Source organism: Temnothorax nylanderi, unplaced genomic scaffold, assembly GCF_030848795.1.
Source record: "Temnothorax nylanderi isolate EJ_2023f unplaced genomic scaffold, tnyl_v1.0 TNYL_tig0092_pilon, whole genome shotgun sequence".
Classification (NCBI taxonomy): domain Eukaryota; kingdom Metazoa; phylum Arthropoda; class Insecta; order Hymenoptera; family Formicidae; genus Temnothorax; species Temnothorax nylanderi.
Genome location: NW_027249154.1, coordinates 233,034 through 246,423, shown reverse-complemented (window position 1 = coordinate 246,423; position 13,390 = coordinate 233,034). Strand labels below are relative to the sequence as shown.

The 13,390-nt window shown below is 41.0% G+C and overlaps 1 protein-coding gene across 5 annotated transcripts in view; it reads right to left on the bottom strand.

Moving 5' to 3' along the window:
* Window positions 1-13,390, bottom strand: part of LOC139775100 (uncharacterized) — a 332,957-nt gene that overhangs the window by 138,588 nt on the left and 180,979 nt on the right. The gene's annotated exons all lie outside the window — the stretch shown is intronic.

Below are 13,390 nucleotides of genomic sequence, written 5' to 3'. Positions count from 1 at the left end.
GTGCAACGCATATATTAAAAAATTAAACGTATTTTCAGTCGCGGGAAATATTAATCAATGGGACTCTTCTTGAAGATTCATCCACAGTTCGGGGGGGGAGACTTATTCTCCTTCCGGTCGTTGAAAATACATGCAAGAAAGAAAAAAGGAGAAAGGAGAAACGGCCAAAGGAGACCGAAAACAAATTACAGCAGTCCGTCTCCTTTCGCCGCACGCAAAATCCCGCAGCGTAATTTTCCCAGCAGCGAAGCCTCCCCGCCAAGCTTTTCCTCGTCTTTTCAGACCGACGCTGACGAGACACTTTCCTTTCTATAGCGAAGAATCGTTCGTTAGTCGTAAACCGCTGTCGAAAAGACTCTCGACGAAATACGTATTACGGCGATGTGACCACGACGGGACTGTAAAATCCCGCGGAAAAGTTAACATCTCGTCTTTATGAAATTTCGCTAACTTTGTGAACCTGCCCGTTCTTCTTTGAGCGAACTCTCGATTGGAAATTCGACGCTTATTTCGTCGTACAATCACTAAGTTAAGCCGCACTCCGGGGTTCTCGCCGTTAATTCGTCCCGCTGAATAACACGAGATGCGTGAATACTTGCGAGATTGAATTAATTTGCGAAATTGAAAATGCGGGATAAGCCATCATTCCATTTCCATGCCAATGTGATACCGTTACAACTACGCTATTAATTCCCAGAACATTGTTCGGACAAGAGAGAAATAAATTTAACATATTCAAAAGAAAATTAATTAAAATTTGGAGAAATACAAAATTGTAATAAAAAAGATAACATTCAACACACGTGAATAATACGAGATATTAATTCGGTCAGAGTATTCTAAAAAAATTTAATATTATTTGTTTCATAAACATTGAGCTTTCTCCAAGAAAAATAGCACGTCATCAGGCCGGATGTGCATAACAAATGGACTCGAAATTTAATTACATTTCAAACTAGTCGCTAATTAGTATCACCATACGAAATCATTACTAATATTAATAAATTTGGCTTTTCAGTTTGACTGAATAACAACGCATATAATATTATCTGCGTTACGATACGGTGCAGATGAATATTATTTTACATGTTAATTTTCAACAAAGGGTCTGATAATTCAGTCGGATCTGCGATCATCTCGGTGCGCGACCCTGTCCACTGACATATCGAACAACCGAAACATCCAGACGAACGACCGGCATACGCTTTTGCGGCGAATAAAGAGCAACGTATTTTCATTGCCGCTGGCTTTTCGTGCGGCAATGGAAGGAGACGGCGCGGGCGGCAGCAAGGAACGGCGGGATAGGAGAAGGAAAAGCCGCGGGAAAGCTGCGAGCCGATGAAAATGACAATGCCTCGCGGGCACACGTCCGACGTTTTCCACCGCCTTCTTCCACCTCGCCCTCCTTCCTCTCGCCGTCCTTCACCTTCCGCTGAAAGCGAGTTTCGTAATAACCGGACGAGAAAGAGCGAGAAAGAGGGAGAAAGATGATCGACCGTCGCGGTTCATATAATATCCGGAATATTGGGTGGCGAAGGGGTGGAAAGGGGTTCGGCTTCGGAGAAAAATGACGCGGGATCATAATAAGTAAAGACGAGGACGCGGAAGGCTGGATGGAGGTCGCCGTCGATGTCGATGGAGAAATCACGATGGTCCTTTTCTTTGGCATTCTTCGCTATATCATTGTTGCCGGATAATGAAACGCTATATCCCCGCTCGTGTTTGTCAAGTCTGGCTTCCGTGATTATTTTCGCCCTGATTTTTTCAAATTTATCAAGGGAAATGCATGCGCTCTATCTGCAGTGGATGTTTCACTTTGGCTTCGGAAATCCAACATGTTGCTCTTCGACAGAGATACAAAGGATATTCAATGTTATACGTTTGTATGCAATATCATAAGAAATTTCTTATGTACTAGAATTGGATTGTTATATGCGCGCACGCAGAGAAAACGAGAGAGAAAGTGTTTCTTCTCTTCTCTCTCTATCACTCTCTCTATCACTCTCTCTATCACATTATTTAAAATAATATAAAGTTTGGACAAAAACAGTCACGCGCGCATAAAAATTTTCTATTTTTCTCTAAATAGGATCGAAATCTGCTTTGAATTTACATCTCAATTCGTAATTCCTCGAAGAAAAAAATTATTTCACGAGTATCTCCTTTTCACTCTGCAAAAATTGCAATTTTATCACATATTATCCGCCCTTAGGATTTTGATTATTCATTGTACATTGCGCTGTCGCGCGCGTTTCAAGCTTCAGTAGCGATTTTACGCCCCGCACATTGGGCGAGCGCGCACGTACCACTCGACAGCAGAGTGACGCGTACAACTGCAGACTGCAGGTGCAAGCGCATGATGGTCAGTCACGTTCATAGACGCCTCGACACACATGGAGCGCGTCATAATGTCGTGATACGTGCCGCGATTACCGTCGCGAGTAGATAAAAAAAAATCTCTCCCCGAGATTTAATTCCGACGTATCGGTAAAAAGAATCCTCGGCTCATTCGCGCGTGTCATCGATAACGCGCGGTTGTATAAATACAGTTTTTCTTCCCTCGATTTCCCCATATTGAACTCGTCATCATATAGGGAGACGCACGCGACATGCACGAGAGATATAATGAAATACTAGTTGGGATTTAATTATCTATATCAGCTATTAATCGCACATCGTGCTAATGAGGCTGTTATTACATTAAACCGAACGAACAATTCCGTTAATTACAAATTCCGAAAGCTTAAACGTTAACGAATTACAGCATTATTATGCCTTCTTTCGAAATTTTTTCCGAGAAAAAAATCGACTTCAAAAGAATCCGTTATTTATTATCGATATTAAAATTCTGAGATGTCACATTACTGATTTAACTAAACGGTCATTAAATAAATAAGTGAATCATTTGCCATTTTTTTCCTTAGTGCTTCAACGTGAACACGTATTCAATATGTTAGAGAATACTTCTGATTATTTGTATGATATTTGTATTTATCGAAAGCAATACCTGGGGGATTCCTTGCCTTCATGACCAGTCGCCATGTCGTTCCGCCAATTCCAGAAATCTTCTACCTCAATTGAGATTTTCAACCTTTCCGGAGGTATATTCCGGAAGTTCACAATTTTCTCACGACACTTTCACAGTTCGCCGGCGACGTTCGACCAACGACCCAAACCATCTAGAGTCTCAAAGTTCTAACAGTCATAACTTGACACAATTGAAAGTGCGGTTTCTCACGACAATCTGATATTACATGCACTCAAACGATCGTTCTAACGATTTACGATGGGCGATATTACACTCGATTAGTTTGATATCTTACAAGTAATATCGACAAATATTGAAAAGTTTGAATATGTTGGATAAAGTTCTCAATGATGTCTCGACAGGCTTGATCGATTTATTTAATTGGTATTTAATGTGCAATAGAAAGGTAAACGTTGCAATCGGCAACAATTGCCACGACATGGCACAATGATGGCGGAAGTAGCTACAAACTGGTGATAATTCGAGAATGTGCGAATATACGATTCGACATCGATCCGAAATTGCCGTAGAAGTGTGACACGTGCTCCACCGCAGCTCGCTCGCACGAACCGGCGATTTATCGCGATTTATTCCGGCACGAGAGCCGCGAATGCACGTTTCGCGTATTGAATACCGTGTTGCACACCAAGTCGAAAGAATAACGACGTCGACGGCAGGTCGAAAATATTCTTCAGACGTTCTCATGAGTTACATCGCTGCTCCTTCGCACAATTTTAATTTTTTAAATATCATAGAATTTTTGTAAACATCATTTGTGTGCGTAGAATAGATGGGAGAGAGAGAAAACATGTTTCCCTCAATATCTCTTTGCCCAAGAAGTTTCAAGGATTATTAGCTTCAAGTCCGGAAAAGTCATTGTATAATTTAATTGTTCATTTTTCTTCACTCTCTGACATATTGTCTCTCGTCGTCGATCATTTCTGCGAGCTGTGACTTTCAGGCCATCCTAGCGACAAATCTTCGTACTTTCACTTCGCCCTTCCTCGATGAAGTTCAGCGTTACGCAATGGTGAACTTCACACACTCGTTCATCGCCGATACATTCTCGGTCTCGACACCGATAATCGTATCTTCAGCATTATCCTCATAATTAAACTCAATTCAAAAGTTATTAGAAAAGATGTGCTCCGATTTAATCCAAAATATACGTAATTGGTCATCCAATATCAGAATCAATGTTATTTCTATGATTTTTTTTTTGCAATTGTAAAATCCGAAGTTTTCACGTGCGTTTCGATATGTGACGATCGATCGCGAATTTTTCTTTATACAGTTTCTTAAGTGCGTTCGCAACGTCTGGCGGAAAAAAAAGGAAAGAAAGAGAGATTATTAGGTAAAGCTATCTAGACAAGAACGTGTGCGGCTACGCGCACTGCATGTGCACGCGCGGCTCGATGAAGAGTAACGTGCGAGTGTGACGGCGCACGCCGCGCTACTGACAGTACTGACGACGCCTGGCGTCGCGGCGCCACGCCGTGAGAGAACACTCGGCGGTGCGCGTTCGCGCAGGCGCCACCGACACCGGTTCGTTGACGTTTTTCCCTTTTCTTTCTCTCGTTTCTTCCACCCTTTTCTTTTCCTTTTTGTCGCGTGGTGCGCGAATGTACGCTCGTCTCCTTTTTCTCCCCCACCGAATCGAAAGTAAGGTAAAATGATTCAGCGCCGGTATTTCTCGCAGCGCGAGAGACGGGAAGGCGGCAAAATTTGGCAAAGCGAGAAACGCCGGCATCCTCCGTGTGTATATTACGATGTTTTCATAAAATCTCGGCGGAGGATTTATTAAGCGCGCGTGAAGAAAATAATAAAATATGTCGGAAACGTTAAAAAAGGTGAGCGAAGGGACTTCGGTGTTTTCTACAGAAAATAGATCCAGAGTTAAGCGAGGTAATAGAATAAATCCCATGGATTTAGTTTTTATAAACGCACAAATGCTTTTCTAATGTTTTTCAAGTACTTTTCCGATCTCATTTTTATCTGTGTGCAATGAGTGTAATATACTTTGTAGCACTGTGTAATATTTCAAGTAAAATTAGTATTTTATCTTCTTTATTGTTTTAAACTAATATGTAAACATTTTAACGTATGTATAATATGTAAACACTTTACATATTATATGTATAATATGTAAACACTTTATATTATTTAAATTTAATATCTTTAAAGGTTAGGTAAAAATAATAGAGTTAAATATCTATACCTTTCGAAACGTATTACGAGTTTGCTTCGTATTGTGAGTGACATGTAATTATATCAATTAAAGAATCTCTGGAAAAATCTCTTTGATCGCAAATCGGCAATTCGGCTATTATGTTTGCATATATTCCAACGGCACAATGCGACGAACGCACGCACGTAAATTTCATTTAACTTTTCTATGCTAATAATCCTTCCCGACCGGAACGCGTTCCCCTACTCGCGCAGCGGGCGTAAAGCGGGAAAAAAAACGCGTATGAGATGCTATTTGCATTTGTAACGATGCGTTCTGAAGAGGGCTCGGAGCGGTGGCGGGTGTCGAGGGAAAGCCAAAACCAGAGACAGCTGGTTGCGCCTCTCGGGTCTTCGGAGTGGAGACATCCGGTTCTGACGAGCCCGAAACTCGTCAAAATACACAAATCGCTGGCACGTCCCGCACGCGGACGTTTTCCCGCGGGAAGACGTGAGGCAACGAGACAAATGGCGGGAATGGAAACGTTCCTCTCGATCAACATTAACTTCGCCGGAAGGACGGCACGGATAATTAAAACCCGGTGATACCCAACACGCGATTTGTCCCTCTAAAAGTTTTATCAATAATTTCTATGCGTTGATTATAATATTCCAGAAATGTATCACAGAAATTATTATGTATCAGATACATTTCAAATATATCGAAATGAAATAATTTTTCTAATAATTATTTATCTTTTAATGATTCTATAATAATTATTTTTGTATATTTGATATTAAAAATCTAGGTAAATAATTCCGAGTCAGAGTTGATTGAAAAACAGATGTCTTTCAATCCTAATTGAAATTAAGATTTTCACACTTAATTGAATCTCTGAAATTAAAAATCCGTGTCGCGTATAACAGTGTACGACGCATAAAATTTTACGGTACGCACGCACGCTCAAAATCCTACTGGCGTATCGATAATATTCCATCAACGCGTAATCCACGTCGAACAAAACAAACCGCATGTCCGAACCACCACAGTCGTAACGCGCGCGCGTCCGTATCGGTTATTAAATATATATTTCCATTTCCGCGGCACCAAATATTGCTCCATTGTTCGAGAAAAACAACGCGGCCACCCGTTTCCGCGCTCGGAACAAAATAAACGTATCGCGTATTGTGAAAGAGGAAGAAAGAACGCGAGGGGAAGGAAGGAGGAGGCTTTTTTTCGCTTATACCGCACATTAACGACCACTCCCGCCGCAGTTCGCGCGCGGTAATAAAGCAGCGGGCGGAATCGTAGGAATCAATGCGCCGTGTTGTTCGGCTCTGACCCATTTCCGGTTTGTCGTGGCCCATCGCGGCACTACGCGCGTGGGCCATAAAACGCACTGTCGACCGCGGTAGGGTCCCGTGCCTGCACGTGGTTGCAGCACGGAAACGCAATTCGCGGGACATCCCGAACCGAGATGTATACGCGTTGTACACGTGTGCCCGTACACCGCTATTCGGCAACGACGAAACACGACGTGTTCTACAACGGCGTCAGCACTACCGCGCTGGGTCCTCACATTAACGGTCTATAGAAATTGCGCGCACTATCGTTGGTTGGACGGCGAAGCGAACCCGACTTGAAAATTCCTCGTACACGCTTCGCGCGCGATTCGTCCCCGAAATCAAGCGACGCATTGTTACGAGAGTTACGAGTGTGGCGAGCATACTGCGCTTCTCTCCCGCACGTGATGGAGTAATCACAGAATGTTTCGTGAAATTACTTACAAACGGTTACGTGAAATAAATGAAGAAATGCCGAGAAAATGTCGACGGAATATCAAGTTTTAAAAGTTGGAAATTTAGATAGCACATAACTTGTCATTTTAATTTTAATGAAGAGAATTTTATCGGAATATATTCTACAAGATTTATACGTAGTAAAAATTGAAGCAATAGAAAATGCTTCCAGACAAGACAGTTCTAAAGATATTATCCAATTATCCGTTATAATAATTAATAATTCCTGAAATTATTTTATATACTCAGAAAATGCGTGTAAAAGTAAATTACATAATTATATATATTTATAATCCATACACGGAAAAAACGGTATGGTTGCCACATCCAAAGAAATAGTAAGATTTGGAGCAGGAATATCTGTGGTGGTCACACCCACATTGATGGATCACTATACACTATATATGGTTGGGACAACCATAGAGAATTGATACTAGCGCTGGTGCGGTGGTGCGGCAACTATGATATAGTTAAGACACCACATCAATATGGGTGTGACAACCACCAGATATTCTTGCGCCAAATCTTACTATTTCTTTGGATGTGGCAACCATACCGTTTTTTCCGTGTATCTAAAAATAAATATAAATTAGATATTACAAAAATATAGAAATATTTTAGAAAAAGATTTTAAAATTTTATACCTCACTTATATCGATAAGATCAAATAAGAATAGCACAAGACAATATTATAGACACTAAATCTTTGTCGCCATTATATCGATCATAATCGATAGCGAATGAAATTACGCCAGTGCGAGGGAGAAGACAGTGCGATATTCATTGGATTAATATTCTGCGGAAGAGGATTATTTGTACAGGCAAGCGCGGATAGCCGGGAAGCGGAGTGCACTTTGCGCCTGATGCACTCCGGTGTAACATCGCTGCAGGACGCCGGGGTATCCGCCCTTGACGGCCCTGCGGCGTCGAATGACAGGACGAGCGGGCCAATGGAAACGAGCAATTCGATCCTGCCGCTGTCGACGTGTACTTCGGATGGCTCTTGTCCGGGAATAATTGTACATGCCTAGATTGCCTCGGCGAGGAGACGCGCGACATTAACGCGCCGAGTAAAAGCGAATACGTCGACTCCAATCAATACTGCGCGCTTTCACTTTTACATCCCGAGAGCCGCGCGATCGTTAAAATTATAATTACTTTCGTAATCGTTGGCTGGAATTGCGAATCATATTACCGCGCGGAGCATCCGACCGTATAAATCCATCCCTATTTTCACTACGTCGTTTTTACTTCAATATCGCGACGTGTGCACGCCGTTACTTCACATTCCCGCAGCTTCAATATCGTATATAGCTTCGCCATAATATTCATTACTTCGGTATCTAGCCCGTTTGCTTCCGTCGTCGATCGTTTTCCTTTAAATAAGCTCTTGCCGTGCGTGAAATGCATTTTCATTAGGCGGACGTCATATACGCGCGCGGATTCCCATGTCCGTTTCCGTTACTTTAAAATAATATTCCAGAAACCGCCGAATACAGCCGGGCGCGGTGGCGATTAATGTTGAAACACTGTCGATTGATATTGACTGCGATGCAATATGCAATAACCGACGGCGATGCGTGCAATGCCGACCGCTGCGCCTTGCGCGCGCGGAACCGCTGCGGGGACGACGAAATACGAGTGCACGTAGCAGTGTCTGGCGCATATGGAAATCCGACCTTTCATCGACCGCATCAGACTGATGCATCGATCGACATGTGAGACGACGTTCGCCATGCGCGCCGAACCGGATAGACGGCTCGGGGAATAATGTATATTCGAGCTGGAATATCAACACATTGTCAGATCGGTACACACTGCCCCACTTTATGTGGCGCGGCGCTGTCGAAAAATTAACTATTCATTCGCGCAGACAACAACAATGACCACCCGCCGAAATATCGGAAGGTGGATGTTAATTAGCGGAACTCGATGTCCAATTGTTTTCTACGGAATTGTATTCCACGTTTGGAAATGAATGAAGAAAGATAAGGCCGAAAAATGGGGAAATATCCAGCAGAAAGGATATACATAGACTCTTATTGATTAGCGTTTAAGTTACAGCGATAAATTACTGGTTGCGGTAAAAATTTGAAAAAATTATTTGAAAGATACGATATGGATTGCCACTTATTTATATACTCTCCAGATTAATTTAAATTATTTAATTTACAATGTTAACTCGATATTTCGCTATTGGAGCAGTTATTTTTGTCATTTTGTTTCCTGTATCTGCGACTAAAAAGATATCCGGTGATTCCTTTTATTATCTCCATCAATGTACTATAGTAATTCGTTCGAAAAAATAGTGTGAAACCCACCTCCTGTGTGGTAGCGACTCTTGACGGCGAGGCGTCTTAATGCGACACGTCAGTTAATTAAAGATCCATCAGCCGTCTCGCGTTCGCGCCCGAAAGAGATTCATTAAAATGCGCCGAAACTCTGGCGCGCACGAGTCGTTTCAAATGTATTGATTAATTCAACCGCCGAGACGTTTCCTTAACAGGAAAACTTTTCACTACACGAGACATTATGCAGCGATCCGGCGTGCGATGCTAACGCGACTCAAGGAGTGCCGAAACGGCAGAACAGACGAGGAGACAAATATTCAGCGAGATCGAAAGCGACGAACGTTCGAAAACGCGGCGACGCGTTGACGTCTTCCGGTCAATTAGGCTTCATTGTGCCATGAAGGAAACGAAAGTGAGATTAGCTCTACGTACTATCGACTTACGATTCTTTGTGCTGATCTCATGTAGGTTTAAACGTTATAGTGCCCGAGCTAAATCCTCGCTCAGTCGAGCAGCATTAATTTAACGCTGCCTGTTAAAAGATTCAAATAAATCTAAAGCAGCAATATGGGAATGTAAAGTCGATATATGATAAATGCATATGTTCTATTTCTTGCATTTTATATTCACGCAAGCTTGAATGTTTTTTATACCTTTTCATTTACTTATTGTGACTAATAATCTTAAATTAATTAGCTATTCATGGTTATGACTTGAGATTTTTTTAATACGCTTAAAATTCCCTCAATTATATACGCTGATGACCGATTTTATAGCTCAGAGATATGGCGTTTTCATTACACAATGTCTGACTGCAAGCGCCGTATTTCACTTACGCTATTAACGGCGAACTATCCGCTTCCTGTTTTATTGGCGATGAACTTTTTTTGTCTCGTCCAGGCACGGAGCCTGTCGTTGGTTAAATCCAGGGGGGGCTGCGTGATGTCGTGCGTAAGTGCAAAAGGTTCGTTGAACATAATCGCCTATCAGAGGGGAGTTTAACGCGATTTCACAATCCCTGATCGCAGTGGCGTAAAAACGGATATAGTTCCGTATATTACCGGAGCATGACAACGGAAAACTATTGCTGAGTGCATAATTCCAGTCGTACCCCGTTTTATGCATTTTGCCCCCCGACTGTACCTCGTAAATACTATTTTCCTAAAAATAGAACAATTAAAATTACTATTCCATTTCCAATTTTAGTGATTTTTCAACTTAATATGCTGGCGTTAGTCCAACATAAAAGATCGAAAAAATAAATTTAAAAATATGCTTGAATTTTATAGTTATTTTAAATATCCTAGAATATGAATAAAATAAATCTAAAAATATTTTAAATTTTATATAGCCATATGTTTAAATATTGATATAGATAATTCCGATAATTACGAAAACTGATCTGACATGGTGCAGAGCAAAAGAAAGTAACAAACAAGGTTTACTACACTTAATTTAGGAATTAAGTGTATATAACGTTAGGCAACAACCCTTGGGGACTCGTAAAAATCTGCCACTTTATTGTAAGATACTGGCAACGATCTTGCCCCTCTTCATTACCTTTAGCCTTCCTGCACTTGTTTTAAACTTTTTATGGAAATGAGAATGTGTTTCGTAAAATTCGTAGTTGTTCTCTGTGTTAAATAATGTATGAAACTTAAAACCTAGTAGATAATTACCCTCAGGTTTCAGTCCCTCACTCCTGTTTTACTTCATATTCAGGCAAAATCGTTTTCAACAACGAAACAGCGAAGGTAAACATAAACTTCTGACAGCCTTTTAAATCAGAAATGTAATATGAAATCGTATATATTGGTACGTATGATATTTCATAAACAATTATTTACTTCGAAATAAATAAACTAATAACTGCGAATTAATGTGCCTTTACAATTAATAATGGAAAACGTTTGTATTCTAAATATTATATAAACATCCTTTAATGCACATAAAAGTACTCTGATTCTCAAATTGTACATTCAAATATCTCAGCATGAGATTAAAACATTTCTTTTGATTATGATCTTCAGCTATCAGTCATATCTGTTTGCAGACTATGCGGAATATAAATCAGAAGATCTTACAACGCGCATAAAAATTTCATCGTTCCAGACATCAGAAATTCAACGCTGTGTTCCAAGTGACCGAACAATGTTGCGATAAATATGCAGTGAAAAAATTAACGACTCTCTACCGACTTCGCTGTTTGCATTCAGATACAATCGCCGCTGTCGACCCAGTCGACCGCCAGCAGCGTTTTCGCCGTCACAAAAGAAACTACGGCATATCATGGGCGTGTATTTTGTACTATCAAAGGTCCAGCACGCACGCGGGCATAACCGCGGCTCGTAACTGCCATCGTATGAGTATCGACGCGGGGCGCATTTCGATTTACGCCGGGCATGTAATTTTCTTTTATCACGCCGCGTATCGGCCATAGGTAATGGCCGGTGCTGTCTTATCCATCTGACGAGAGAGCCGCAGTAAAACCGCTCTTTATCTTGGACCGAGAAAGGATCTCCCGATCAATTAGAATTCCGTAGGCCATGTCGCGAAGCGACGCGACACGTTATCAAAAAGCTAACTACATCACATATGCGTGCGTATTGCCTCGCGTTATCTGCATGATTAACCGTAAAATGAGTGCAATAAGGGCGCCTGGCGACACTCCGGTAACACTGTTTTTACGAATCCAGGTTCGCTGTCCGCGGCCAGCGAGTATTTCTGGCGCGAGCGCGAGCGAGAGTTTACCGTCGACGGAACCTTGCGAAAACATCCTGCGTTCGCGGAAAACCAACAGGACGCATCCGACCGACCTTTCCCGGCTACACCGCGATCTCCTGGAACGCGCGGGAAGAGGCAGGAAGAGTCCGCACGGATAATTACCATGGAGCGATCGAGCGTATCCGGATCTCGAGTGTGCCCCGCCGACACCGTCTCTCTCTCTCTCTCTCTCTCTCTCAGTTCTCCTCTTCTCGACCACTCAATCGAAATGCTTCTTCCTTCGTCTTCTCGGCATTCCATTCGGGATACTATCCTATATGTGTCAGGATTGCACCTCTCCGCGAAAATTTATACAAAATATTTGATCTCTCTCATATAGAAACATTCTGAAATTTTTTATCAAATTTATCACAGGCTAAAATTATCTAGGATTATAAAAGAACTTACATTCCACACTTCGGTTGCATTTATCGAAGAAAAAGAAAATAAGAGTAAGAACAGCTAAATATCAAATGAGTGAGAATGGGTCCAGTTAGTAATTATTTAATAATAATGTTGTATATGTATTAGAAAATAAATTTCGACATTCCTGTGATTTATATATATTTAAATGTGCATTAGATGCCACCGCATTGTGTAATTTCCAAGAAGTTACCTCAGAGAAATCAAAATCAAATCAGTCAGGAAACTGTAGTGGTATAAGGTATAACGGAGCTTCAATCATTTTGCATCGAGCTAATGGAGTCGTTGAACAAGTAATGTAATGCGATTATTTCCTGACGGGTAAAATACGCCCGAGGTGCATGATCTAATATGGCGCCTCAATTTGTTGAGGTTCCATTCTCTTTATTCACCTTAGTTAAGACCTGATTTATGACATGACATCCACAATATGCGGTTTATTCAGACGGCTGAATATTGCCATCTCTATAATAAGCTGAAAGTGTACTTTTAAGATTAAAAGCCAGAATCCATAATGGAATCTCGATTTTGCGAAAAATACACAAGACACACAAATGCTCACCATTAAATGATGATAAAATTTAAAAAAAAACTTGAAATCAGAACCGCAAAAATATCCAATTCAATATACACACACGATTGGATCAACAAGAGATACTCAATGCATGCAATAATATTATTTTTTATTAGTGAGGTTAAGTTCGTGAATAGAACTGCGCAATAATTACATCGAACAAGTTATAATATATCTTCGCAAAAAATAGCAAATAGATTGTATTCTATACAACCATGCTTAGTTTCATCTAAAAAAAAATAAACAATTTTCTTTGACAAAGTTAAAAACGATTCTTCTTTAGCGCGAATGTTTAGATGTCATATTTTTTTAAATAATCGATAGCAATAAACGATAGTAATAAAA